The sequence below is a fragment of the Maylandia zebra genome, linkage group LG15, assembly GCF_041146795.1.
Source record: "Maylandia zebra isolate NMK-2024a linkage group LG15, Mzebra_GT3a, whole genome shotgun sequence".
In the NCBI taxonomy this organism is placed as follows: Eukaryota; Metazoa; Chordata; class Actinopteri; order Cichliformes; family Cichlidae; genus Maylandia; species Maylandia zebra.
The window spans coordinates 266,822-294,547 of NC_135181.1; the positions used below are offsets into that span (position 1 = coordinate 266,822).

Genomic DNA, 27,726 nt, shown 5'->3' on the forward strand with positions numbered 1-27,726 from the left:
GTTCCCTGATTGCACCGTATTTGAATTACTGTGCAGAGGTTTGGGGCAATACTTACAAATGTTCGCTATCATCAATCTTTATATTACAAAAAAGGGCCATAAGGATAATCCATAAAACTGGTTACAGAGATCATACAAATCCACTATTCTTAAAATCAAAAATTCTAAAATTCACAGATCTGGTTCATTTTCTCACAGCACAAATTATATATAAAGCAATAAATAACCTGCTTCCTGACAATATTCTAAAAATGTTTTCTAAAAGGGAACGGGGATACAATTTGAGGGGGGAATTAAATTTAAAACATCCTCGTATCCGTACAACATTAAAAAGTTTTTGCATCTCTGTGTGTGGAGTGAAGCTGTGGAACAGACTAAGTAAAGATATGAAGCAATGTCCAAGCATGGCGCAGTTTAAAAAGCGGTTTAAGGATATGGTTTTTACAGGGTACAGGGAAAAGGTAGAGATTTGATAGGGTGTTCTTGTCTAATATTTTCATGTGTGTGTGCATGCACAGGTTTGTTGGTATGGATATATATATATAATTGTAGGCTGTGTATCCTTGAGGTGTTAATGGGGTTATTGAAAATGTGTATATGTGCGTATGTGTGTATATACGTATGTATGGATAGATAGAAACATATATGTGTATATATTTAAAAAATAAAAATAAAAATAAAAAATAAAAAAATTACACATAACATATAATGTAATTGCAAGGAGGTATTTCTGTAGTCTATTGATACTAGATAGTGGAAAAGGGGTGGGATTAAATAAGCTTATGCTTCTTCCTGCTCCTTTTTGAACATGGACGTTATTTGGAGTTGTGGTTGCTCATTTTCCTTTTGTTTGCTTTGTTCATTTGTCTCTTTTAATTCTATTTTTTTTTATACTTTTTCAACATGTTCAAAATAAAGATTCAATCAATCAATCAATCAATAGTATATACTAGAGATGGACCGATCCGATATTACCTATCGGTATCGGTCCGATACTGACCTAAATTACTGGATCGGATATCGGAGAAAAATAAAAAATGTAATCCGATCCATTAAATATCACGAAAGCAGCTCACAAAACTTGCGACACGCCGTAACTCACCTCAGAACGTTAGCACGTCGGAGCAGTATGCATCACGTGATAGAGCGGCTGTGGCATGCAGGACCGGTCGGTGGTCTGGATAGCATTTGGAGCTTCGCTAGCAACCCGGCATTTCATCTCCGACAAAGTTATCCCGAGAGAAGTAAAGCAAGTGTGTAAGTCCATCTCTGAATGTTTGTAAAGCATTCCTGCATTAAGCTTAACAAGCGACTGCCTCTTCTTGCTGCTACTTCAATCATGAAACTGCTTAAGGATCAGCTGATCGGCTTTTCTGTCACGAGTCCGTGTCTCTAGTTTGCTTTTGGCCCACTTTGCACCAGAAAGAGGAAACCAGCGGCTGAACAACAGCAGAACGTTTAAGCTTGATCAGCTGTTGTTAGAATTTATTTAATATTACTTTCTACTCCAGGATCTTTTTCTACGTAGCTGACGCTGGTAACTGTGCAGGGGCGGATCTAGCAAAGTTTAGCCAGGGGGGCCGATAGGGCATTAACAGGGAAAAGGGGGCACAAAGACATACTTTTCTTTCTTATTCTCATTTAAAATGTCGAGCTTTTAATAAATAATTATCTGACACCCAAAGTTTTATTTTGATGCAAAATGAATAGAAGTCCATTACTGTATATAGTGACTATTAAGTCTAATATATATATACTGTATATACCCTAGTAAGCTATAGTACTTTTTCCTTTGGGAAGGTACCATCTGTGCAGTCTGCAATTTTGTTGAAGAAAGATGTTGAATCTATTTAATATTTCTTGAAAAATAATTGATTTCTGTGCATTTTTTTCACACTGCATCAAATTAAGGTTGATTACGTCGATTAAGCATCATGAGGTGGAGCGTGAGGGGTGGTTCCCTATTTTTTATTTATTTATTTTTGTTGTTGCTGGGAGTTGGAACCCTATTAGTTAGGTTGCTTAATATTTATGCTAAGTACTCTTTAAAATACCAGAATAGGGAGGATGGTGTAGGTTTAATTTTTTAGATTGATCAGTATTGCTGAACTATGAAATTTTTTTTTTTGCATACAGGTATAACAGAATAGCTTTAGTGTAGTTGTTGTTTTAAACTTGAGTATGAACTTATACAAAATGCAGCAAGATATTTAAAAAACAGCTTTGTTGATTAAAAAACACTATATCGGATTCATATCGGTATCGGCAGATATCCAAATTTATGATATCGGTATCGGACATAAAAAAGTGGTATCGTGCCATCTCTAGTCAGGTCTGAGGAGATGTGGACACCAAGATACTTGAAGGACTGCACCCTCTCCACTGGAGCTCTATTGATGATAATGGGCTTGTAGTCTCTGCCCAGCTAACTTACTTAGCGAGGTACGAAGAACGGACCCCTGTTCCTCGGGTGGGGGTGACTGGTGTCCAGCCACCTCCCGTGCCCGTCCCAGCGCCCAGGATGAGAGCGGCCAGGATCCCACCTGACCTCCTTAGAGGCTCAGCTGATGCTCTCCAGCCATTCTCCTCACACACTGGAGGTTCGGAAGAGCTAGCCTGTCCACCTACAAGTCTATCACTTTATCCACCTCATCCTTCTCCCAACCCAGCTTTTCAGGCACTAGCGCAATCCCTGGTTAAATTAGCAGACCTATTCCCAGCTCAAACACCCGGTTTATTATCTCAGGCTGCAGCACTGTCACCATCTCTAGCCCAACCATCAGCTCAGCCATTAGCCTCACCCACAGTAGCCCAGTCACCTGTAGCCCAGTCAGTTCAGTCTTCTCCAGACCAACTCCTCTCCTCGTCCACGTCTGATTTGGTGTCAGTGGCCACCTTCCAGGCCACTGACGGGACTTCGTTGCTAGCGGGGTCGACCTCCGGACCTGCTCACTCGCCGCCACTGCCTTACACGTGGTCGGCCACCGGACCTGCTCGGTAACCTCAGCCGCTGGTCACGCGGACGCCCTCCTGAACTGTTTCATTTTGGACAGAAAAGAAGAGAGAGAACTAATGTTTAACGATCCACATTTCACTGTTTTACTCTTTGGTTCAGATGTGGATACTGTATTGTTCTTTCTTTATTATTTTTTATGTTTAAGTTGTTTGTTGCTGGGTTTTAGTTTGTTTTTTGTCTGTTTGGGTGTCACGGTCTGTGTTGGCAGACCGTGGGGATGTGGGGGAAGGAGGATCCAGTCGCAGTACTCTGCAATGCAAACATCCCGGTGCATTTCAGACCCAGCAACACGCTCAGACAAAAACTGGTTCACCCAAAAGACAAAACGCCAAAACACAAACTTAACAATGTGGTGTATGCTGTACAGTGCAGCGAGGAATGCACAGACCTCTACATTGGAGAGACCAAACAGCCACTTCACAAGCGCATGGCACAACACAGAAGAGCCACCTCCACAGGACAAGACTCAGCAGTCCATCTGCATCTAAAGGTCAAAGGTCACTCTTTTGAGGATGCCAATGTTCACATTTTGGACAGAGAGGACAGATGGTTTGAAAGAGGAGTGAAAGAAGCATCTATGTGCACTGTGAGCGACCATCTTTGAACAGAGGCGGGGGTTTACGACACCAACTCTCTGCCATCTATAATTCAGTTTTGAGATCCTTCCCAGACGCCTTAACGCCCACTCACATCCTGGGCCATCTGACCTCAGGAAATCACATGATAAGGTGGGGCCAGGTTTCACAATGTGCTCACCCGAAACTCTGGCTGATTGGGACCCACGCCCAGTTTCCCACCTTGGCTCAGGCGATTAGAGGATCATCAGGGGGTCCTTTTGTCCCTCTGTGGGGGGTTACTCCCACTAGGTTTATATCTGGGACTCTCCACCATTTGACCTTAGAACTGAAGAAGCTTCTCGGATGAGAGGTGAAACGTCTTCAAGCAACTTAAAGAAGTCCAGACGCTTTTCTTTGCAAGCTCCTTTGAATGCAAACAGTGCTCTTTATTTACAGTGAAAACTGTACACACAATAATACATCCCCGTGTGCTCCCGACTTCCACTCCGTGTCTTCTCCCAGTGTTTGTGCTCGTGTGTCCGCTCCCTTGTGCCCTCTGTGTCTGCTGCAACCTAGCAGGGCCGTGCAGAGACATTTAAAGGGGCGGGTGCTCAAAGTTAAAAAGGGGCACATTGAACCAGGCTGAATAACAACAACACACATTCATCAAGAATCTAATATGGAATCGCGGGCGACCGTGGCTCAGGGGGTTGGGAAGCGTATCTGTAACCGGAAGGTCGCCGGTTCGATCCCTGGGCTCTCTGTCCTGGTCGTTGTGTCCTTGGGCAAGACACTTTACCCTACTTGCCTACTGGTGCTGGCCAGAGGGGCCGATGGCGTGAAATGGCAGCCTCGCTTCTGTCAGTCTGCCCCAGGGCAGCTGTGGCTACAACCGTAGCTTGCCTCCACCAGTGTATGAATGCGAGAGTGAATGAATAGTGGCATTGTAAAGCGCTTTGGGTGCCTTGAAAAGCGCTATATAAATCCAATCCATTATTACTATATCACTGTTGTGAGGTGGCGACAAGGCAAAGCAAACGTAGCCTATGTTTTACCTGATGGGTACAATGTTGCTGTTGAGGGGTTGCTGCTGATAGTGCTGGAGGGCAGGGCTGTGTTGATCTGAGACTGTAGACAGTAAAAAGTCCATAAGAGAGATGGTAGCTGATTAAACAAGTATCATGAGATAATAACAAAATGCAAAGATTGGTGACAGCGCTTGGATGTCTTGCCTGTGAATCACTCTTTGCTTCTCTTCTTCCTTCCATCCCATCATTTCATATATCACTCTCCACTTGCTGTCTGTCTGAGAACAAGGCACAACTTGCTATTGCAATAAACTATAATCTAATTATCCACACCTAACAACTCCTGCACTTAATCTATAATAAAATGATGACAGAAAAATGTTATAGCCCTGCCTTTAGTAGCCTCACGCAGCTCCTGCTGTTTCCTCCTCATGTCCTTACCAGCCATGTCTGGATAATGTTATATCATGAGTAATAATTTAAAAAAAAAATCCATATACATAAAACACACACATGCACGCACACACAGGGACGTTTTAGACCTTCTTCAGAATACTGTATATACTATGGGCATCACGGTGCTGATCCAGAATCCTTACATTATTATTTATTACTAGAGCTACAATAATAAAGCAATGAGGAGGGGGAAGTAATAAATATGAAATAATGTATTTATGATTATTCCATTTGTTTCATTATCCACTCTGTGCAGGGGCAAAGCTTATTACATTTTTAAACTGTAGAGATACAATAATATTACTGCTGTAAAATCCAAATTTTGTCTTATTTAAAATATAAATCTAATATAATCTGCTTCTTAATGTATGTTCTTTAAAATACAGCGTGTTTTTTAAAATATTATAATAATGCATAATTATGTGGACATGCATATTAGATCGTTTTTTAGTGAAATATAATCCCTCCAGAAAGGCAGGAAAAGCCCGGAAACTTACTTTAAAACTAAATATGTTCCCTAAAACGGTGACAGAGCTACAGACCCATGACAGCCTTACACAGGTAGGCAGCAGCTGTGACCAGCACTACTTGTGCAGTTAATAAAAGGACAGGTAATGTTTGTCGCGCTGTTGCACACACAGCACGCTCATTTGCTTCAGTTCGTCAGTTGCCACAAGACAACGTGTACGTAATAAGCTAATACTCCTGGGTGCTACACACTACAGTGTACGCTGTACGCCTACTTACTGGTTTTGTCGCATCAGTCTGTGTCTCTGAGTTAATTTGTGTTTCTCCTAAAGCTCCGGACTGCAAAAAATGCGCGTGCTCTTTGTGAGCTCGTTCCCGGCTCGTAACCAGCGCGTTCTGCCGTCAAGGGCGATCATTGGTTAAATGTGATCATGTGACTGATGCAGGCGAGATCCTTTTATTTAGCAAAACTGTGATTAATAGTTAAATATTATTGTTGAGGGGCACAGACAGGACTCCGCATGCCCACACACATAAAAAAAATAAAATTTTGGGCACCCATCAGAAAAGGGGCGGGTGCTCAAGCCCCTCCAGCCCCCCCCCCCTCTGCACGTGCCTGCCCTCTAGTTCCAGCAATCCTCCTGGGAAAAACAGAGGCAGCCGTTAGTACCCTCAACTACACAGGTAGGCTCACACAAACAGACCAGCTGGAGAACTGACGGGAAGTCTCACGAAATGATCCCACGCCGGTGGGAGCTCCAAGACTCTCCTATGTAGCTCCCCCGACGAGCCCTGATCAGCAGCAGGTGTGTGGCAGGAGCTTCGGGTGTGGCCAGTCCCCTAGCAGGACCACACCCACCAGGCCTGCAGGTGCTTGACATCCATCTTACAGCCAAACATATATACACACACCCACACACATACCTGCCTATACAGAAATGTGGACACAGAACAGCAGCACAGTGTAATAATATAACTCAAAACTGCTCAGGGACCCTGACATTGGGAGCTGACACAGTCTCTATGGAGTTGAGGTTTTTGAAAAGAGTGAATGGCTCTGCATGTTTCCCATTGAACTGTAATATTTATATGTAATATATACATACAAAACTTTGGTGAGCACAGGATCCGTAGGAATCCTCGTGAAACAACCTGCTCCATAGATATGAATTCTAGATGCACTGCATTTATGGGAAAACGTGAATTAGTTCAAGACCTTCTTATCCACCAACTCCACCACATACACACACCCACACAAATGCAAATCCCTCCAGAGCAGTAACAGGCACATCTAGAGCCAAACACAGGGTTCCCAGTGAAGCCTGCTGTCCTGAAATGCGAACAATGGAGATTCTCAGCAGTAACTCTGTGCAGCTGCACTCCTGCCCTCTGAGTTTTCTTACATAGGTTGTTGCACATATGTATAAATATTAGCATGGGACCTAAAACTATATGGTCAAGTTGGGCTACATAGGAAGGGCATATTTATTTTCAAAAGAGCAATGGAAATCAGTTTAACTTCACACTTGGAATCAGTGTGAGGCTTTAAAAAAAAAAGCTGTTTTTTCACATCGTGGATCATATTTTATATTTGGAATCAACACACAAGTCAAGTTCAGCATTATACTATCCCAAAACCAACATCACCTGACCCTGACTGCAGGACACTCCTGCAAAAATAAGATACTGGCTGCTCTTTGTCTTAATGAAAAGAAACGAGGTGATCTTTCTTTTTTTAAATTCTCTGAGTCTGTAATCTTTTTGATTTGCAGATTTCCACTTTCTTCCATTCGTTCTTATGTTGCTCCAGCAAGCAGAATAAAAACAAACTGTGCTGCTGTCTGCAGAACAAAAGGTGTGTAGGCAGCCAGCAGATCAGTCTGTGTTTTCACAACTGCATGTAGAACACGGAAAGTACAGTGTGTGTGTGTGTGTGTGCGTGCGTGTGTGTTCCTGTCTAGCTATCTTTGTGAGGACCGAAATCTGCATTCTACTATACTTGTGAGAACCAACAATCGTTGTGAGGACACACACGCTGGTCCTCACAAGTTTGAAGGCCTTTTTGAGGCTCAAAATGTGGTTTTAGTGTCAGGGTTTAGGTTAGGGTAAGGGGCTAGGGCAGACCTTCCCAAAGTGTGGGGCCTGCCCCCTAGGGGGGGCGCAGAGCCATTGCAGGGGAGGCGCAGTATGAAAGGGGGGGGGGGGTAAAAAACAACGCTTGGACACTGCTTGCACGGGGCGGCCACAGAAACGCAAAGCAGGAGATGAAGCATCACTGAATATGTTTCCAAACCAACTTCATTCTAAGCCAAAGACTAGAAAATATGGTGAAGCATATCTTCCCTTTGGCTTCACCTGCACAGGTGCTGAGGTAGGTCTCCCTGCAGAATTGGTTTTCCCTTCGTCGGGAGCAGCGCTGGGCTCTTCAAGGACAAACAGGATCCCACATTCTTGATTTTTAGTTCACAAACACTTGTTGTAATGACTAACTACTCCTGACATTTTGGAGATGTTTGCTCTTTATACAGTAAAGTTACAGCAGGATACAAATAACATCAGGCTGATCCTGCCACGATTTGTTCCCTCGGTTCAAATCACGGACAAACAGCTGTTTATGTTTTTAAACCCATTTTGCACAGAGAGGCATTTTTTGAAAAATGTATTGATAGCAATGTTGAATATTATTACACAGGAAAAAACAACTACACGTAAAATAACCACACCGTGATGCCTCTGCCTTTGTAAATGGATGGACAGTAACTGTGTGTGTATATGTAAGCGTGTAAAACCTGCAGATAGTCAGATTAACAGTATTTTGTCTCCATCTGCCATTCTGCAATTCATCTCATGTAAGCAATAACATGGCGCACAGCGTGACGTGAAAAAAGCACATAACTTTGACGTTGCGTGAGGAACTCTGTATTCCTCGTCCACACGTAAACGCAAAAAAGGAGTTTAAAAAAATCTCAGTTTTCGGTGATTTGAAACGCCGTTTACGTGGACGAAACAGCTGCTTTTTCAAAAATACTCGTGTAGGTGTGGACGTAGCGTAAAAGAGTTAGTAGTTTATATTCTTACTACCTGTCATTTATTGCAGATTACTTGTATTTGCTTAATTGTTTACTAAATGTTTGAGGTGTGAAATGAACCGCAATGGAGCAAATTATGGGTGTGTGTGGTTGGAGGGTGTGTTTATGCGTGTGCGTGTGCGCGGGGGGCATGAACATTTTTCTTGTAAAACAAAAGGGGGCCTAGCAAAAAAAGTTTGGGAACCACTGGGCTAGGGAAACCAATATGTCAATGAAGGTCCTCACTAAGATAGCTGAACGGGGTTGTGTGTGTGTGTGTGTGTGTGGTAAGACTAAGAGAAAGAGACTGAGAAAGGGAGATGTACCTTTTTAGCATCCAGGGAGTTTGTTCTTGTTTCTGGGTTCACAGGAAGTTCAGAATATTTCTGTCAGAGCTCCAAGATGGCCTCCTTGGGGGGCAATCTTATTTACTGCAGAAGCAGTGAGAACAGAGTAGAGGTGTTCCTGTGCATTCCTCCATGTATCCCATCTGTAAGTGGGCAGCAGCAGTCTAGGTGGGAGCAGGAACAGCAAAGAGGAAATGCTGGTGTTTGTGTGCTTTAATGAGCCACAGGGGAGGCTAGGTTTGTGGAGTTGAGAACAGAATACAACTTTCCCTGCAGTCAATCTGTCAAGATCAAGGTTTTTGAAAACAGATACAAAAGACACAGAATGGCTGTCCTGTTTTCAAAGAAGTACTTTGTCAACACAATTCAGTAGCATATCCTTAAACTGCTGTTTAAACTGCGCCATGCTCGGACTTTGCATTTCTAAGGGATTTCCCAAATAAGACTATTTTTGTCACGGCTGCCGAGGCGAGCCGTGTGGATTTAGAAGGAGGACCCAAGATGCAGGCAGTGGATAAGATGCCGGTGAGTTTATTTATACAGGAGTGAGAAGGCAAACAGGCAAGAGGGAAGACAAAACTAAAGACCTGAACTGGGAAAGCTAAATGACAAACCTGAGATGATACAAAAAGGGATGAGAGGCAGAGAGCCGAGCAGGACACCGAGTAACACAGACGAACCGGCAACAGGCAGGAAAACACACAGGGCTTATATACACAGGGTAGTAATGGGGGAATCGGCAACAGGAGGGAGACACAGCTGGGAGAGATCAGGGCTAACGAGACAGGGGGAACAAAGCTGCACATACTAACATCAGACAGGAACAAGAACCTTCAAAGTAAAACAGGAAACAAAACACACTTACTAAGACACAGACTAGACAGAGACAGACTTGACACTGACCAAAGGCTACTAAATGATAATCATAATCACAACAGTATCAGATCATAAATCATAATATAGAAAAACACCAAGATAACTGAAACACCAAGTACCAGAGAAACATAAAGGAAAATCCATGATGCAAAAGTACCAAAACATAATGAACTCAAAATACTGGGTCCAACGGACCCAGAACCGTGACAATTTTAGCTTTAGTTAGATTTAGCGATAGTTTGTTCCTGTTAAACCATTTTTTAATTCTGCACATTTCTGAAGTAATTGTATCCAGCAGCTCCTTTAGATTTCCCCCAGAACAAAAAATATTTGTGTCGTCTGCAAATAATACTAATTTTAATATATCAGATGCCTTACAAATATCATTTATATAAATAATAAATAATTTTGGACCCAGTACAGAGCCTCGTGGAACACTACAAGCAATGTCCAATCATGATGAGGAATGGACACCCAGCTTCACAAATTGTTTCCTGTCACTTAAATGATTTTTCACTCAGTGCAGTACAACCCCCCTTATCCCATATCATTCCAGTTTGCATGCAGTTCTACAGGGTATGTAGAATTAAGTCAAGCTTAGTAAGATAGTTAGAAACTGGTGCTATAAAATGTATTTTGTGCATTTAAACAATTTAAATGAAGAAAATATGCTAGCTTTTGTCGCTAGCAACAAAGCGTTAATGCAAACTGTTAATAGCCTCTAACTATATCAGTGTTACAGATCACATTCAAGCTGTTAGTGATGAAAGAAACCCCAAGTAAACTGCTCAGGCTGGCATTAGTGCCCCTCTATTGTATCATTCTTTGTGAAATTTGACATGTAGTCAAATTCCACATGGGATAGTCATGGGTATGTATTCAGTGTATGTTGTATTCTTTATACTTGTGCCAAATAATTGCATATTAATTGTCTAACTTTAAAAAACTTTTGTAAAAGTCAATATTTATTTATACAATACAAATTTGTTTAATAATGGACAAAAAATTATCTGATATATTGTTATGAGCAGCATGGCGTCTGAAAACTGTCCAAAGAAAGATTCGTTGTGAATCTCCAACACCATCTAATAGGTTGACAGACAGTTCTTTTGGTGGCCCAAATCTCCAAAGGACTGTGAATGTTATACACCAGCTTGATGGGGATGCTTGCAAGGAGACCATGTCTTTGCTCAACCATACTACAGACAACTCTGTGATTTTCCAGAAGATGAAGAAGACCTTTCAGCACCATCAGAGGCTTGTTAATGACCCAAGCAGAAGCGTTGGCATCCTATCCACTTTTCCAAGATTCTTGGATACAAAAGAACTGGTAAGTTAGAATTTATTTTTTAAAATGGTTGGGAATTTGGAGCTAGCAGTTGTTTCAAATACAATTTTCTTTGTGTCCTCGGGATTCCCATATGCTTGTTTGCCATTCACCTAGGGACCATTTGTGATCCGAGGACACCACAAGGGTTACAGGTGAAGCAAGACTTCACTCTCCTGTTCGATGACGACACATCCTCCAGGTTGCTTCAGAAATGGAATACATTCTTCAGGGCAAATGTCATAAAAGAGGCTAAGAAGCTCACTTCAACACCAGAGTTGCTTCCTTTGGTGTTGTCAGCAGAAGGTCATCCAGAAAATCATCAAGACGATTCTACAAGTGAACTTGTTTGGAGTTTTTTTGTATATTAAATGTTAAAGCTGCATTCAGGGGCAAATATTAATTTGTTTCTGTGTTTTCTAACATTTAAATTCATACAATTAAGACTAATTAAATCTTTGTCCACTTTTCTAGTTTTGCTCTTAGAATATAATATCAAGTCAAACAAACCATCTGTTTTTGTTTGTATGTTCATCCTGAACTAATAATCCTATAGAGTTTTTTCTTCTTGTGAAAAGAAAAATTGATCTACTTTTTGATAACTTTCAACAATAGATCGACGACTCATAAGCAGTGGCGGAAATCCCCCCTAATATTGGTATGATCCGAGCTCAGGCACTAAGCGACTGAGCGAGGGCGGGGCAGCTGCTACCTGTTGGAGAAACGGAGCCAGGCAGAGAAAGGAGAGCGGAAGTTCGACCAGGTACCAAAGCAAATCATTCGTACTGTACAAATAATGTAAATATGACGGTGAATCACAAAAGATTGATGTCAAACTGATCACTTGACCCATATTACGTTACTTGCTCTTCGAGTGAATCAACAAATGGTGAAATGAAAAGTCGAACAACAACAATGCTGTTTCTTTAGAGAGTCTTAGCTTACATGTGTGTTTATTTCATATTTTCAGTTGTTTCTCTCCACGGCTAAATAAATCGGTTTCAGTAATGTACCGATATACAAGAATGGACATAAGGGGCTTCTTTCAAAGAAAAAACTCTGGTAGATGTTATTTTATATATTATGCTTTGTATGTTGTTCAGTATATTTCTATGCAAAACAAGAGGGATTTCAATACACAGCAGTATATTCACAGTTTAAACCAGATATTTACATACACTTTGTGGAAAACACAAGAACATGTACAACATCAATTTAGAGTAAACTTGTTTTGTTTTGGATAAATAAATATTGAAATATCTTTTGAATTAGTTAAATGTCAGAATAAAGAGAGACAGAGCTTCTATTTTAATCACTTTCATCAAATGTAGGAGTACATGTACACTAAGTTTATTGTTAATTAATAAGAAAACTGCAGACGATTCCGTTCTGAGCTGAAGAAGCTGATAGGTTAGTAGAGTCCATGTGAGTAAATTGGTGGCACAGCTGTGGATGCATATAAGGCAAAACACAGAGCCTGTTTCTGTGACATGGGAACATCCAGAGATGTCAACAAAACAGCAGAAAAAGAACTGTGGAGCTCCATAAGTGTGGCTCAGTTTGAATACAATTTGGTGCAATTTACAATTAAGAAATACAGACAGTTTCTCTCTTTACTCTTAAAGTTAACAAATATGTTTTTATATTTATCTAAAAAATAAACATTTAGTCTAATTTGATGTTACAATTAAAAAAAGTGTTTTTATCTGAAGAGTTTGTAAATATCTGGTTTCAACTGTGTATTTGATGATGTTGGTGTTTGACTTGAGAGAGAGAGAGGAGCAGAGAGAGAGAGAGAGAGGAGCAGAGAGAGAGAGAGAGAGGAGCAGAGAGAGAGAGGAGCAGAGAGAGAGAGGAGCAGAGAGAGAGAGGAGCAGAGAGAGAGAGCAGAGAGAGAGAGGAGCAGAGAGAGAGAGGAGCAGAGAGAGAGAGGAGCAGAGAGAGAGAGGAGCAGAGAGAGAGAGCAGAGAGAGAGAGAGAGAGAGAGCAGAGAGAGAGAGAGAGAGAGAGAACAGAGAGAGAGAGAGAGAGAACAGAGAGAGAGAGAGAGAGAACAGAGAGAGAGAGAGAGAGAGAGGAGCAGAGAGAGAGAGAGAGAGGAGCAGAGAGAGAGAGAGAGAGGAACTGAGAGAGAGAGAGGAATAGAGAGAGAGAGAGAGAGAGGAACAGAGAGAGAGAGAGAGAGGAGCAGAGAGAGAGAGAGAGAGAGGAGCAGAGAGAGAGAGAGAGAGGAACAGAGAGAGAGAGAGAGAGAGAGAGGAACAGAGAGAGAGAGAGAGAGGAACAGAGAGCGAGAGAGAGGAACAGAGAGAGAGAGAGAGGAGCAGAGAGAGAGAGAGGAACAGAGAGAGAGAGAGGAACAGAGAGGGAGAGAGAGGAACAGAGAGAGAGAGAGAGAGAGGAACAGAGAGGGAGAGAGAGAGGAACAGAGAGAGAGAGAGGAACAGAGAGAGAGAGAGGAACAGAGAGAGAGAGAGGAACAGAGAGAGAGAGAGAGGAGCAGAGAGAGAGAGAGAGGAACAGAGAGAGAGAGAGCGAGAGAGAGGAACAGAGAGAGAGAGAGGAACAGAGAGAGAGAGAGAGAGAGAGAGAGGAACAGAGAGAGAGAGAGAGAGAGAGAGAGGAACAGAGAGGGAGAGAGAGGAACAGAGAGAGAGAGAGGAACAGAGAGAGAGAGAGAGGAACAGAGAGAGAGAGAGGAGCAGAGAGAGAGAGAGAGAGGAGCAGAGAGAGAGAGAGAGAGAGGAGCAGAGAGAGAGAGAGAGGAACAGAGAGAGAGAGAGAGAGAGGAGCAGAGAGAGAGAGAGAGGAGCAGAGAGAGAGGAGCAGAGAGAGAGGAGCAGAGAGAGAGAGAGGAACAGAGAGAGAGAGAGAGGAACAGAGAGGGAGGGGAACAGAGAGAGAGAGAGGGGAACAGAGAGAGAGAGAGAGAGGAGCAGAGAGAGAGAGAGAGAGGAGCAGAGAGAGAGAGAGAGGAAGAGAGAGAGAGAGAGAGAGAGGAACAGAGAGAGAGAGAGAGAGAGAGAGGAACAGAGAAAGAGAGAGAGAGGAACAGAGAAAGAGAGAGGAACAGAGAGAGAGAGAGAGAGGAGCAGAGAGAGAGAGAGGAACAGAGAGAGAGAGAGAGAGGAGCAGAGAGAGAGAGAGAGGAACAGAGAGAGAGAGAGCGAGAGAGAGAGAGAGAGAGGAACAGAGAGAGAGAGAGAGAGAGAGAGAGAGAGAGAGAGGAACAGAGAGGGAGAGAGAGGAACAGAGAGAGAGAGAGAGGAGCAGAGAGAGAGAGAGAGAGGAGCAGAGAGAGAGAGAGAGAGGAGCAGAGAGAGAGAGAGGAGCAGAGAGAGAGAGAGAGAGGAGCAGAGAGAGAGGAGCAGAGAGAGAGAGAGAGAGAGGAACAGAGAGAGAGAGAGGAACAGAGAGAGAGAGAGGAACAGAGAGAGAGAGAGAGGAGCAGCGAGAGGAACAGAGAGGGAGAGAGAGGAGCAGAGAGAGAGAGAGAGGAGCAGAGAGAGAGGAGCAGAGAGAGAGGAACAGAGAGAGAGAGAGAGAGGAACAGAGAGAGAGAGAGAGAGGAACAGAGAGAGAGAGAGGAACAGAGAGAGAGAGAGAGGAGCAGAGAGAGAGAGGAGCAGAGAGAGAGAGGAACAGAGAGAGAGGGGAACAGAGAGAGAGAGAGAGAGGAGCAGAGAGAGAGAGAGAGAGGAACAGAGAGAGAGAGAGAGGAACTGAGAGAGAGAGAGAGAGAGGAACAGAGAGAGAGAGAGAGAGGAACAGAGAGAGAGAGAGAGAGAGGAACAGAGAGAGAGAGAGAGAGAGAGAGAGGAACAGAGAAAGAGAGGGAGAGATAGAGGAACAGAGAGAGAGAGAGGAACAGAGAGAGAGAGAGGAACAGAGAGAGAGAGAGGAACAGAGAGAGAGAGAGAGGAACAGAGAGAGAGAGAGAGGAACAGAGAGCGAGAGAGAGAGGAGCAGAGAGAGAGAGAGAGAGGAACAGAGAGCGAGAGAGAGGAGCAGAGAGAGAGAGAGGAACAGAGAGAGAGAGAGAGAGAGAGAGAGAGAGGAACAGAGAGAGAGGAACAGAGAGAGAGAGAGGAGCAGAGAGAGAGAGAGAGAGGAACAGAGAGCGAGAGAGAGGAGCAGAGAGAGAGAGAGGAACAGAGAGAGAGAGAGAGAGAGAGAGAGAGAGAGAGGAACAGAGAGAGAGAGGAACAGAGAGAGAGAGAGGAGCAGAGAGAGAGAGAGAGAGGAGCAGAGAGAGAGAGAGGAACAGAGAGAGAGAGAGAGGAGCAGAGAGAGAGAGAGAGAGAGGAGCAGAGAGAGAGGAGCAGAGAGAGAGAGAGAGAGAGGAACAGAGAGAGAGAGAGGAACAGAGAGAGAGAGAGAGGAGCAGCGAGAGGAACAGAGAGAGAGAGAGAGGAACAGAGAGGGAGAGAGAGGAGCAGAGAGAGAGAGAGAGGAGCAGAGAGAGAGGAACAGAGAGAGAGAGAGAGAGGAGCAGAGAGAGAGAGAGAGAGAGGAGCAGAGAGAGAGAGAGAGGAAGAGGAACAGAGAGAGAGAGAGAGAGAGGAACAGAGAGAGAGAGAGAGAGAGAGGAACAGAGAGAGAGAGAGAGGAGCAGAGAGAGAGAGGAACAGAGAGAGAGAGGAACAGAGAGAGGGAGAGAGAGGAACAGAGAGAGAGAGAGAGAGGAACAGAGAGAGAGCGAGAGGAGCAGAGAGAGAGAGGAACAGAGAGAGAGAGAGAGAGGAACAGAGAGAGAGAGGAACAGAGAGAGAGAGGAACAGAGAGAGAGAGAGAGAGAGAGAGGAACAGAGAGAGAGAGAGAGGAGCAGAGAGAGAGAGAGAGAGAGGAACAGAGAGGGAGAGAGAGAGGAACAGAGAGGGAGAGAGAGGAACAGAGAGAGAGAGAGGAACAGAGAGCGAGAGAGAGGAGCAGAGAGAGAGGAGCAGAGAGAGAGAGGAACAGAGAGAGAGAGGAACAGAGAGAGAGAGGAACAGAGAGAGAGAGAGAGAGGAACAGAGAGAGAGAGAGAGGAGCAGAGAGAGAGAGGAACAGAGAGAGAGAGAGAGAGGAACAGAGAGAGAGAGAGGGGAGCAGAGAGAGAGGAACAGAGAGAGAGAGGAACAGAGAGAGAGAGAGAGAGGAGCAGAGAGAGAGGAACTGAGAGAGAGAGAGAGGAACAGAGAGCGAGAGAGAGGAACAGAGAGCGAGAGAGAGGAGCAGAGAGAGAGAGGAGCAGAGAGAGAGAGGAGCAGAGAGAGAGAGGAACAGAGAGAGAGAGAGAGAGGAACAGAGAGAGAGAGAGAGAGGAACAGAGAGAGAGAGAGAGGAGCAGAGAGAGAGAGGAACAGAGAGAGAGAGAGATGAACAGAGAGAGAGAGAGAGAGGAGCAGAGAGAGAGAGAGAGGAACAGAGAGAGAAGAACAGAGAGAGAGAGGAACAGAGAGAGAGAGAGAGGAACAGAGAGAGAAGAACAGAGAGAGAGAGGAACAGAGAGAGAGAGAGAGGAACAGAGAGAGAGAGAGAGAGGAACAGAGAGAGAGAGAGAGGAACAGAGAGAGAGAGAGAGGAACAGAGAGAGAGAGAGAGAGGAACAGAGAGAGAGAGAGAGGAGCAGAGAGAGAGAGGAACAGAGAGAGAGAGAGAGAGGAACAGAGAGAGAGAGAGAGAGGAGCAGAGAGAGAGAGAGAGGAACAGAGAGAGAAGAACAGAGAGAGAGAGGAACAGAGAGAGAGAGGAACAGAGAGAGAGAGAGGGGAGCAGAGAGAGAGAGAGGAACAGAGAGAGAGAGGAGCAGAGAGAGAGAGAGAGGAACAGAGAGAGAGAGAGAGAGAGAGAGGAACAGAGAGAGGGAGAGAGGAGCAGAGAGAGAGAGGAACAGAGGGAGAGAGGAGCAGAGGGAGAGAGGAGCAGAGAGAGAGAGAGGGGAGCAGAGAGAGAGAGGAACAGAGAGAGAGAGGGGGGAGCAGAGAGAGAGAGGAACAGAGAGAGAGAGGAGCAGAGAGAGAGAGAGAGGAACAGAGAGAGAGGAACAGAGAGAGAGGAACAGAGAGAGGGAGAATGAGGACAGAGATGAACAAGAGCAGGTGAGACACACATGTTAGTCAAATGGTTGTTTACCAACAGTATCACCGTATCATGGGCACTCATGTATCTTGCACCTAGTGTTTCTTTTTAGGTTTTTTATTTTTCAAATTCTACATTTATTAAGTTATGCAGGCTTGTTTGCACAACAAGGCTAAATGCAGGCCTATGATGGTTTTTAGTGCTGCTATCATCTAGTTCTGATTCTGGTTCTGTCTTGGTTAAGTCTTCAGTAGTCCTGATTTTGAACTGTTGTAGTCCTGTTTTAGTTCTGGATCAGTTCTGGGTCTGGTTGAATTGGGGTTTAGTCCTCGTGTCTTGATACAGCCCCGACATTGTTCTGCCTTGCTGCTTAATTAAAAAACTAGTTTAAGGTGTCCTGCATATGTGATATATATTTTTCCCTATATGAAGGCATTTTTTTTGGAACAAAAGTCAAAACAGAGCCAATGAATCTTTCAGTCCTTTTTTTCTGTATTTGGACATCATTTCTGTGAATGATTTTCAGTTTCCTTATGTCAACCCCAGTCATGCTGCAGTCTGGAATCAACAAGGTCAGTGTCAGGCGTCAGAAGAGCAAGATTGACACCTTGTACATCAACATGGATAAGCATCTCATTCCATGCCAGGCGAGCCACTCACTTGGGGCATTTGATGAACTTTTCAAAGCACATTTTGTGTTTAATTTGTCCCAAGACAGTATAAATCTGGACTTGTTATTTGCAGTGCAGTGGAAGAAGACATGTCCGTCTTTTACCAAATAAGTTATTTAGTTTTGGTTAAAGATAAGAAAATGTTATGGGAAACAAGTTGTTTACAGAGTGTTTTGATAACCATCTATATGCATTCAGAGTTGTACATACCAAGGAGGGATGCATAGTGAAAATGTCAGATCTAAAGTTTTATATCGCTTTTGATAAGCAAAGGTCATACATGTTTCAGATTAGACAGAGTACATTGTACCTTCATTCACAATTTTTTGAAGACAAAATAAATGTCCTTTTTGGTCAAATTTATTGTGTGCAACGTAATTCTTTTTCAGAATTTAATTTTAACACTTAAGTGTAAAAAGCCTGACAGTATAGGGAGTGAAGCCAACACTAACCAGAAGGTTAAAAATTGTATCTCAGTAGAGTCACTTATTAGTGTCTCTAAAGTGTTATTTTAACTCTATTTTGAAATCTAAAACTCTGGCAGTGTTAAATATTTTAACTTGTTCAAAAATGGTGATTTAACTCTAAAGAGTGTGGAGCTATATAAACCCTGAAAAAGTGTTGAAAATGACTCTGTGGGAAATAACACTAGTCTTTTTGCTGTGTAGTTATCCCTCTGGCCTTATGACACGGTGCTCCATCATGCTGGAAAAGGCGTTGATCTTCACCAAACTGGATGGTTGGAAGAAGTTGCTGTTTTGGTGCCATTCTTTATTCATGGCTGGGTTCTTTGCCAAAATTGTGAGTGAGTCCACTCCCTTGAATGAGAAGCAGGCCCACACATGAATGGTCTCAGGATGTTTTACTGTTGGCATGAGACAGGACTGATGGTAGCGCTCACATTTTCTTCACCGGACAATCCTTTTTCCAGATGCCCCAAACAATGGGAAAGGGGCGTCAAAAGTATTTGCCTCCCTGTGTTCGCAGATGCACTCACACCTACCTACTGCCATTCCCGAGCAAGCTCTGCACTGGTGGCACTCCGATCCCGCAGCTGAATCATGTTTAGGAGACGTTCCTGGCCCTTGCTGGACTTTCTTGTGCACCCTGAAGCAGTCTTAGCAACAACTGCACCTCTTTCCTTGAAGTTCTTGATGATTCAATAAATGGTTCATTTACCTGCAGTCTTAGTAGCAACAACATCCTTGCCTGTGAAGCCCTTTTTATGCAACGCAGTGATGTCTTCTTGCAGGTAACCATGGTTAACAGGAAGAACAATGATTTCCGATTGCCGATTCCAGTCTGCTATTCTAATTCAATCAGCGTGACATAATGATCTCCAGCCTGGGGCTTGTCGACATTCTCACGTGTGTTAACGAGAAGATTATCGAAATGATCTCAGCAGGTCGTTTTGTGGTATGAAATGCTGATCATGAAATGCAGTGGAAATGGGTTGTTTGGGATTAAGTTCAAAAGAGGGACTTTGCAATTCATCTGATCACTCTTCATAACATTCTGGAGTATATGCAAATTGTTGTCATGAAAGCTCAGTTATGATAAGACAACGCAGTTGCACTATTGAGCACACGGTCTGGGGCACTAGAGGTTAAGCTAATACCTTTTACTTGCAACACGTTTTTGTGACAAGTTTTACAACTGCTCAGCCAGTAGTTGCCAATTATTTGCATAGAAACGTGAAAAACTGCAGGACATCTTGGCAATGTGCTAACAACCAAACAACACTGTTTTTTTGTTCTGTACATTCTTTGCAAATGATTTCACGCGGGACAGCCAGCAATCCTCAGGAACCGCTGCCAACCTGTTGGAAAATATATATTTTTCCCTATAGCAACTGCTGCTTGCATCACATGCAACTCTTGAGCAATGCATGCTTGATGACTCTTTATCTTGAACGCTGATATGTTTCTGTAATCATATAAGAAGAGGAAGAATTTACAGTGCATCTTTCTTTATCTTGGACAGAGCATGTGTTTAATCCCATTTTTACTTTGCTTCTTTCTGACACAAAACACAATAGCAGGAAATAGTGACAAGTGATGTGTGCCAATAAATCAGCATTGTGTCTGAACACACCGCTCTACTGTTTCCCATCCCATAAATGAAAACAGATGATAAAATGTAATGTCTCGCTTGATTTCCTGCTGGAAGGAGGTGATGATGGGACCTGGACAGCAGCTTTGGTGTCTCTGCGAGAACATATTGCTCTATTTAACACTTCCCCTGCTTTCCTCAAAAAGACACAATAACAAGGCTTCATACAAGTGAGAGCCCTTTTAAAGCCAATCAACTGAGGAAAATAGAGAGCAGTTGCTGGTTTCCACAAAAGAGAGACTATGCTTTGAGACTATGCTGTTTTAGGATAACAGTAAAGTAGCAACAACAGCGGCTCAATGGCTAGTTTATTTCTAAAAGCTGCGTTCTCATATTTTCTGTCAGCTGTCGTAGGAAGATGGTGCTGCACACAGTTTCACTGTCCAGTAAACATTACAGAAAACTCCATTTTTGAATCTTAGTTTGGAAAAAGAAAAGGGGGGTATTGAGGATTCATCATTATTCTTGTGCTGACAATGGGCCAAAGGACTGTGTGCTATATAAGGAGTTTCTACCAGGGACAAAAACACAGAGAACTCGCTGTCGACCCTCCAGCATGTGAAAGGTTTTTTCATAGATATAACACATGGATGTAGCTTCCAGATTTTAAAAGTGGGCCCAGTGCTGAAGTGCCTTAGATCTGTAATGTACAGCAGGAGGGTGACTCCTTTAGTTGAAAAAAATGTCAGATCGTATAGATATCTCTGGAAAAATGACCCCTCAGCCACCCGATCTATGAGCTGAGTAATGAAGTTCCTGATGAGTTTATTATTTCAATCTGTGGCTCTGGTCTTATTGAATATAACACGATGTTCTCTTTATGACATGTGGTTCCTATTAGAGTCAAAAGACACGATGAAGCAAGGTAGCAGACCTACACACCCCATGTAGGTCTACTGCGTACGTACCCTTGCTCAGCTCTCTCAGCCTGAGGCTCCAAGACAGCAGTGGGTCACAGGGGCTACTTCCAGCCCTTAAATACAGTTTATTTGGAGATAATGTATCGGAATTTCAGGAGCGGGACCACGCCTCCAAACACGCTCCTTCCGGTTGTCATCTGTATAGGTTCCGCCAGTTCTGCAAACTGTTCATTCTCGTTTACGTGCCCCACCGTCCCTCCCTCCTTGTTCTCAATTCTTTAACTTCTTCATTTCTATTTAGTCCACGGGGATCTGCCAGGCCCGGGAGCCGTCGCCAGTCCCCTTCGAGGCCTTCCCCAAACTGCAGCTCAATTCATGTCCCAGCATTCACCTTTACCTATTAAAACACTGTCAAACCTAAAATGAGGACGTGGGCCCAGCTAGTGAAAGTCTGTTTTAACAACTTATTTTTATTTCTGGTCTTGTGGTTTGCACCTAATGACCTGTTGTGAGAATTTTGCACCTTAATTTAGTGGTGGAAAAATTCATCTTTAAAAAAGAGTGCAAAATTAAGTAAAGGTGTGTCTCTGTTCACCTCAAGTCTATTCATTGTTTGATATTATTACTGGAAATGAATTTAAATTAGAGATGCACTGAATCAGCTGACTTTCGCAGCTCTTGGTTTGAACTGGTCACCAGTCAGTCAGTCAGTCTACAGCATGACTGCTCACGAACCAGTCTGTGGCTGTGTCCGAATTCAGGGGAAGGATGCTTAAACTGCCATATTTGGATACAACGACGTCACAGCAACACGACTAAGGTGCTGCGACAAATGCGCTTTTCAAGGCACCCAAAGCGCTTTACAATGCCACTATTCGTTAGGCAGCATGTGTCTATACAAGGTTCTGGGAATTACTGTCTGGTGTAAAACAATATGAGACTTGTGTGAGGTAGTAAAGCTGATCTGAGCTACACTGGAAGATGCGAAGATCATTTTCATAAAAGGTATTCCTGTCCAGTTCTGATGGACTTTCTCTAAAGCTCATCACAAAAATCTCCAGCGTGATTAATTCAGGAAATCTCAAGCTAGATACAATATGTAACTGTCAAACAATAACTTTTGGTAGAGTCAGTATTACAAGAACCAGAGGCTTTCTCCAACAAAAAGGGAAAAAATCTGGAATTAAAACAAAGATGATGTCCATGATGATGATGCTGAAATATTTTTTGCTTGTTTAACCTGAAAGCATGTGAGATCATCCAAGAGTGCTGGGCCATTTCCTACCATTGAAGCAGTGGATCTACCTTTCTCCTCCTTGCACTGCAGCACAGGACATGATTTATGCTGTGCATATTTATCTGTGTAGCTCAGATGGTGAAACACAATATCCTCTCTGCAAGTTTCTCACAGGTCAGTGAGGGCTCGAGAAGCAAAGCAAGACGCATCCCTACCAGCTGAGACTGGCTGGTTTGAAATTTGGTCCAAATGCTTGAAGCTCAGGACAGGATCACCATGTTCTGCTGCTTTGTGTGAACATTTTCATGATGTAGTCTACTGCTGGGGATGTTAAATCATTTTTTTCCCAATATTTTTAAGTGGGCTGTTTCCCACTTTGTGGTTTTCTGGTCTGTCTCATCTTATTTAAAAAAATGTGTTTGTATTTGTTGTCACAGCAGCGCACAAGAGGTGAAAAAAAGACTCATTATTTGTCATATTATGTCACAATAATGCCAACAACATACCTCAGACTGTGACAGCAGTGGAAATGGGTTTTCCTCTTTTTTTAAAGAAGTCATTTCCTGTGAGGGCAGCAGTGATGTTCAAGGAGATTTCCAGTTTTTGAAACACAACAATTGATTTTAACCAAAATGTCAAAGTGCAGCTTTTGACCAAACACAGTTTTTGTTTGTGGTTACTGTTACCCAGCAAAACGCATTACTCATATCAGTTCAATTCAATTCAATTTTATTTACACAGCGCCAAATCACAACACAGTCGCCTCAAGGTGCTTTATATTGTAAGGTAGAGCCTAGAATAATAGATACAGAGAAAAACCCAACAATCATATGATCCCCTATGAGCAGCACTTTGGCGACAGTGGGAAGGAAAAACTCCCTTTTAACAGGAAGAAACCTCCGGCAGAAGCAGGCTCAGGGAGGGGCGGGGCCATCTGTTGTGACCGGTTAGGGGAGGGGAGGAAGACAGGATAAAGACATGCTGTGGAAGAGAGACAGAGATTAATAACAGATATGATTCAATGCAGAGAGGTCTGTTAACACATAGTGAGTGAAGAAGAAACACCCAGTGCATCATGGGAATCCCCAGCAGCCTATTGCAGCATAACTAAGGGAGGATTCAGGGTCACCTGGTCCAGCCCTAACTATATGCTTTAGCAAAAAGGAAAGTTTGAAGCCTAATCTTGAAAGTAGAGATAGTGTCTGTCTCCTGAATCCAAACTGGAAGCTGGTTCCACAGAAGAGGGGCCTGAAAACTGAAGGCTCTGCCTCCCATTCTACTTTTAAATACTCTAGGAACAACAAGTAGGCCTGCAGAGCGAGAGCGAAGTGCTCTAATAGGGTGATATGGTACTACAAGGTCATTAAGATAAGATGGAGCCTGATTATTTATTTATATTAAAAATGAAAAAGTAAAAACATTTGCTAATGTTTTGAACATGTTGTTAGAGTTCTGTGCCTGTTTATCTTTTACTTAATATCTCAATGCATCATTGGCACCTGCTGATCCAGGAAATACTATTGGCAGGAATGTGTCAGATTGTGCACAAGCATACCTGGGGCTCATTATTTAAATGCATATGGTAAACAAACAGTTCCACACTGAAAAATACACAATACAGAGGTCCAAATGTTGCTTTAGTTCAGGAGAAAACAGATGAAAAGTCTGTTGTCTTTCCTGTGCAGCCAGATGCCCACAACTGGCCATAGTTTGCCACAGAGCTTTACTGATGCTCTGAGTAAAGGGTAAGCCGGCTGCTTTGTGTATAGTGCTTTTGTACCTGAGCACTCAAAGTGCTTTAAAGCCTGCATTCATTTTCTCAACAAAATCTTTACATACAGTAATCTGGCTAACATGCTGACTCCCTGACAAACCAGTCTACTAGTTCACTGGATTTTCAAGATCCAGAACATACATCTCAACTTCTTGTTAAATACACAGCTGCCCGCAGTCTTCCTTCACAGGCTCATGATGTGTTATTTGTCCTTTGGACAAGATCGAAGCCTTTCAGTCTGTGGCACCAGTGTTTTGGAATAGTTTTCCTTTCAGTCGACTCCTTCAAAAAGCAGTTCAAAACGTTTGTGCTCAACCAGGTCTTCTGTTGACCTTCTTTATTTATGTATTTTTATGTTATCTACTCTTTATTCTGTTTTAACGAGGTTTTGTGTTGCAACAATTGTGGTTTATTTTTGTTTTATATCTTTTGTAATAATTCGTTTTTACTTTCCTGGCTTTGTGTCTGTGAAAAGAGCTACATAAATCAGCTTTACCTACTTACTTACTTAAAGGGCATTTTTAAAATGCAGTCACTGCTGCTAAATTATTATAGCAAAATATTCATGAAAAAACAGTTTTTACTTTTGAGGTGTTGTGAGCAAAAACGATCAGGCTGAGATTTACAAATATGGAGGAAACCCAAAAGCTTTTTTCACACAGGACAAACTGTCCAATAAGAGATAAATACGGTTAAATAAATGTGACGAAAGAAATAAAAAAGAGAAATAAATGTGAACTACTCTGGTTTAGCCAAGAAAAAATGCAAGCAGGTGAACATCAGCCTAACGGCACACTTTGACCGAGACTCTGCTGACACTGAATGACTTCTTCTGTCCTCCTCTCCACCCAGTTCCTGACGGACAGAATTTACTTCTACTTAAACAGCAGATGTATGCTAAAATATTTCAGTTTTTGATTATAAAGGATCAATTTGTCCTCTCAATGTGTGTGTGGTGTTTACAGAAAGTCTAGCCACTCTCTGGAGAACAGGAAAAGTCTTCTGGGTGGTCATGGGCACCATATCTGCATGTGTGCTCCGCGGGGCAGACCATCACATAGCAGAGCTTAGTCAGTTCCTCGGGGTACTGACTAAGCTCTGGGTGTGGCTGGAACAGGACGACAGATAAATGAAAGTGGCATGTGTGTGTACACAAATATACACATTCACTGTCTCTCACACACACACAGTAAGTGACTATGTCCTTATGTTTAGATAAGATTACAAGCATGTAGGTGTGGGTGAACTAACCTCAGCACTCCTTCCTTTCATCTTCATCCCGGACATGGAAACAGTTTCCTTTTCCTCTGCGATATGAGCGAGCAGCCACCCGCTGCCCACTCACACCTACTGAGTTGGGGATGAAAGTCTGGGAAGCAGTGTGCTGATGTTAAGATGAGGGCAGCCACTGTAGTGTGTGTGATCACTGGACAAGAAGATGAGCTTTGAAGGCAGACACAGGGTTTGAGTCAAGTATCATTAATGAAGTTGACATCCACGACCACTCAGGTGTGATAAAAGTGCAGGACAAAAAACTTTAAGTTTTTTGTCCTGCACTTTTAGTGTGTACTCTGATCCAAAGTCGGAGACAAAAAGTAGGTTTTATGACCTCTTGCTCATTTCATTTAGAAACTGGTTAGGTTCTTAGCTACTTTATCTGAACATTTTTAATTTTTGCATCACACTGAAATGATTGCACTCTTATTATGAGCTGCTTTACATATATTTACATATATTGTTAGGACTGTAAACCTTTATTTATTCCGTATAAATAAATAGGACCTGAGAAATGACCTGAGAAATGGTCAACCAGCGGCAGCTCAGGGTTAGTTGACCCCTTACACTGACCACAGGAGCCCCTTAAACAACTATGCCCCAAGTGTGGTCCTTTGCTGGGCCTGACAACCTTGTCAGTTTGAGAACCACGACTGACTTTTCTCAAAGCAGGCCCTTTTTGCTTTGAGTGCGCTTTCTGTTTGAGTTTCAGCTTCAAACAGTTAGCAACAAGGTGTCCAGGTTTGTGGCAGAAGAAACAAAGCTTCCTTTTGGGTCTTGAAACCACAACTTTTTCAGCCTTGTTAACTGGCCCACTCTTACCTCTCCAAGATGTATTATGGTGAGAAAGGATGTCACATTCTACAGCATTTGTTTTATGAGTTAGGGTAAACTCATCTGCCAGCGTGGCAGCCTGCTGTAAAGTGATAGCCCTTTGTTCACTTAAATAAAGAGCAATACACTCAGGCACCGCGTTCTTGAAATCCTCCAACCGCACAAGCTCACGTAACGACCCCATATTGTTAACCTGGCTTGCAGAACACCACCTATCAAAAAGCTTTGCCTTCTCCCTAGCAAAGTCAAGGTAGGACTGACCCTGCGCCAACTCCAAACCTCTAAAATGCTGCCTATAGGCTTCAGGTACAAGTTCATAGGCTTGGAGGACGGCACTGTTAAGCTTCTCATAAACTAAGCAGTCATTTATAAATGCATGTAAGAAATATCTTAAGAAATATCTGTAAGAAATACCTTGCAATTTCTGAAAGTATGGGTCTAAAGCAGTGGTCCCCAAACATTTTTGCCCCACGGACGGTTTAATATCAGACAATATTTTCATTTGAAGGTGTGGCGGATAAATGCAACAAAATAAAATCATCATCATCATCGTTTATTTATATAACACTTTAAAAACACACAAGGCTGACCAAAGTGCTGAACAACAGAAACATAATAGATACCATAAGAATAATAAATACGATAAAATAATAAACATAGCGAAAACAATAAAATACAAGTCAGTCAACCACTGAATCAAAACCCAGTGAATAAAAATGCGGTTTCAATCTGGATTTGAAAACCAGCACTGATGTCGATCGCCTAATGTGAAAAGGAAGATTATTCCAAAGCTCAGGAGCCACGATAGAAAACGTTCGGTCTCCTCTCAGTTTCAACCGTGATTTGGGGGCTGAGAGCCACAGCTGCTCAGCTGACCGGAGCGAACGAGTGGGGACATAGGGCTTCAGCAAATCAGACAGATACGCAGGTGCCAGACCATTTAAAGATTTAAAAACCAATAAAAGAACTTTAAAATGAATCCTAAATTCAATTGGAAGCCAGTGCAGGGAGGCCAGGACCGGAGTAATGTGCTCAAATTTCCTTTTACCAGATAAAAACCGTGCCGCAGCATTCTGGACTAGTTGCAGGCGTGTCAGAGTGCCCAGTCCAACCCCTATTAAAAGGGAGTTACAATAATCCAAGCGTGAGGTTATAAAAGCGTGGATACCAGTCTCCAAGTCACGCCTTGAAAGAAAAGGTTTAACCTTCGACAGACGCCTGAGTTGATAGAATGATGATTTCACCACCGCATTCACGTGGCCATCAAAGGTAAGTGCAGAGTCGATTTTTAACCCAAGATTGGTAATCGAGCTCTTCAGGTGAGGGGTCAGAGCAGCAAGGTCATCATCAGGGATATCAGAGGAACGATTCGGGCCGAACAGAATTGCTTCCGTTTTACGTTCATTAAAATTTAAAGTTTTGAGCCATCCATGACTTAACATCACTAAGGCAATCAAGCAGGAGTCTAAGTGGGGAAGTATCAGAATGACTGAAAGGAAAATAAAGTTGGCAATCATCAGCATATAGATGAAATGAAACTTTATGTTTACGAAAGATCGCACCCAGTGGCAGGAGATGAAAACAGTAATGGCCCAAGAATAGATCCCTGTGGGACACCCCATGGCAGAGGGGCCACAGAGGACGTTGACGAGCCCAGCTTAACACAGAAGCTCCTGTTTGACAAATATGATTTTATCCACAGGAGTGCAAAGCCAGAAATGCCCACACAATGCTGTAAACGAGAGATCAGCAGGTC

The 27,726-nt window shown here is 43.0% G+C and overlaps 1 long non-coding RNA gene across 1 annotated transcript; it reads left to right on the forward strand.

The window, feature by feature from the left end:
- Positions 1-974: 974 nt before the first annotated feature.
- On the forward strand, positions 975-11,470 carry LOC143412749 (uncharacterized). Its single transcript, XR_013093293.1, has 3 exons — positions 975-1,257; positions 11,042-11,146; positions 11,261-11,470. It is a non-coding gene; the product is annotated as an uncharacterized LOC143412749 (long non-coding RNA).
- Positions 11,471-27,726: the final 16,256 nt, after the last annotated feature.